Source organism: Mustela lutreola, chromosome X (genome assembly GCF_030435805.1).
Source record: "Mustela lutreola isolate mMusLut2 chromosome X, mMusLut2.pri, whole genome shotgun sequence".
NCBI lineage: Eukaryota > Metazoa > Chordata > Mammalia > Carnivora > Mustelidae > Mustela > Mustela lutreola.
In genome coordinates, this window is record NC_081308.1 from 24553201 (window position 1) to 24555985 (window position 2785).

The window sequence follows — 2785 nt, forward strand, 5'->3', positions numbered from 1 at the left end:
TATAGACTCAACTGGTTCCCTCAACTGTGAGATGCTTACCTGTTGGGTGGAGGCAAAGGAAGTGGAAAATCTTGTGTTAACACAGTCTTTCATTAAAAAGACAATAAAAAGGGGGTCCCTGGGTGGCACAGTTGCTTAAGCTTCTGTCTCTTGGTTTTGGCTCAGGGTCTTGATCTCAGGGTTTTGAGATTGAGCCTGCATCAGGCTCTGCCCAGCATAGAGTCTGCTTGAGATGCTCTCTCCCTCTCCCTCTGCCCCTTCTACTCATGTGTGTGCTCTCTCTCTCAAATAAATGGATAGATCTTTAAAGAAAAGATAATACCAAAATGAACGAATTGAATTATAAGGTTAAGTAAAAAGATTTTGGAATAGAGCACTTTTTATGTGTCTGTTGGCCATTTGGATTTCTTTGCAGAATAGAGCAAAAAAGGTATGATGAATCCAGTCAGAGATTTAGGGTGATAAATGGTGACTGTGACAAACTTCCCACTCACTTATCAGATGAGTGATATTTATACTGATGCTGTTTTTGTAACTTGAGACAAAAAATATGTAAACTCTACCTGGTGGCCAGTTAAAGGAACAGTGCATAGAGTTAATAAAATCTTAGCTTATGTAGTGAAATTGGCTCTGATATAGATGGCTTTTCTAAGAGGAGACTATGAGACAGTTTTTAAAAATTTATTTAAAATTTTGTATAAACATTATGAATGTATTATTTGATCCAGTAACTGCACCTCTGGGATTCTTAAGTAAATAATACTTTTTTTTTTCTTTTAGGAGGGCAAAGCTGTGGAACATAGTATATAAAGTTGTTTTATCACAGAATTATTTAGAGCAGTCCAACCTAGGGGAGTCAACTAACAGCAGAAGAATTAAGTAACTTATAATGTAGCACTATTATGGACTGTTACATAATTATTATAAAATATTCAATAAAAATCATGATATAAAATTATATATGTCATTTCAACTGGGAAAAGAAGTTGAGTAAACAAAAGGATAGATTATGAATGAAGTGTTATTCTATTTTTACTCTCTTAGAGTTTCTCCTTTTTTTCTTTTTGATCATTAGAAAACAATCATTTGAAAAAAAAAAAAAAACTAAATCCTTACCAAATACATGCAATACATGCAATACATGTGTTTTGGTGTATCAGGAATACCTGCCAGAATTGGGATGCTAAGATGATGGAGGGTTAAGTCCACTAATCTTATTTTGCTTGGTACCAGCTGTCCCCTGATGAAGAGAGAATCATATCTCAGAAGAAACTTGATAAAATCTGACCAAGGTCTGCACCCACCTGAAAATGACCTACATTGAGAGGGAGATACATGATAACTTCCAGGCTTCGGTCTTTGCTAGACAAAGGGTATTCTAGAAATTGGATTTCGATCATTGGCAGAATCTCTTGAGTAATATCAATTCTTACCATCTACATAAGTCTCTCCAAAGTATTTGAAAGAGCTCTTCCACATTTGTAACATTGTACATATATTTTAAAGTCCAAAATATGAAAACATTCCACGCCAGTAAAACATAATCCAGAAAAAAAATATGAAGACAACTGCTGTATGTATAAACCAATGAATGCTCTAAAGGTTAGCTTGCACCGTATTTTGCTGCTGTCATTGATGCTGATAATTTGGGTTTATCTCTGCCAGCATTGCCAGTTTTCACTTATGAAGTCCATATTTGGCAAAGATAGCAGCCAGTGCACATAAAGTATGGCATTTGCCTAATTAAAATGTAGCCTCAGCCTTTTTGTTCAATGTCTGTGGTAGCTTATGTGCATGGCCTACACTTGCCTTAAATAAGTTCATATCTCATGTTTGGATTTTTCCAAGCACACTAGGGCTAGAAACAAATGATATAACAGTATATACATTTTAGGTCTGTCTGTGAATCTTTTTTTAAAAGAAAATTCATTACATTTTTGTTGCCAAAAAATTTTAAATGAAGGAATTATAAAAACATTTCAAAGATCCACCCTTTGACAGAAACTATATAGATTTTTTATTGATTGGGAGAGATATTTCAGTCTATGACAAGAGATATGAGTTGCCAAGCACACTGGCATTATTCCTCTCCCTGATTGCTTGTACTCAGTCACCTGCTCCTGCCAATTTTACCTCCAAATCTTTCTCAAATCTACTCCATTTCTCCTTCTTTACTACCACTGCCCAACTTCAGGCCTTCAGTAATATCACTTTCCAGGCTAAAACCTTATATCTCTACTTAAAAATACAGCCAGTATGGTGCATCTGAAACTATTAGACTGGCCCCAACACATTGCTGGTTAAAACTCTTTTTATCTCACCCATCGCCTTCACAATGAAGCCAGACATTTGTTTACAGCTCATAAAAGGATGTCCACAATTTGTCTTTCCTCACTTCTTTGTCCTCATTTCTTGCTCTTTTCTGCTTTAAACTTGTTTCTATACCACAAAGCCTACAGAATTCTGCTCCGTTATTCCTTTGGCGTTCATTTCCAAAGTCACTAACTGTCTGCCTATCATTCTTTGTATGGCTAACTTCTTAACTTCTGAGAGTCGTCTCAAATGTTTTCCCTTCATGGAACTTGCTCCTAAGCAGTCCTCTGCATTTCTTTTTTTTTTTTTTTTTTAATTTATTTTTATTTATTTATTTATTTATTTATTTTTAATTTTTTTATTTTTTATAAACATATATTTTTATCCCCAGGGGTACAGGTCTGTGAATCACCAGGTTTACACACTTCACAGCACTCACCAAATCACATGCCCTCCCCAATGTCCATAATCC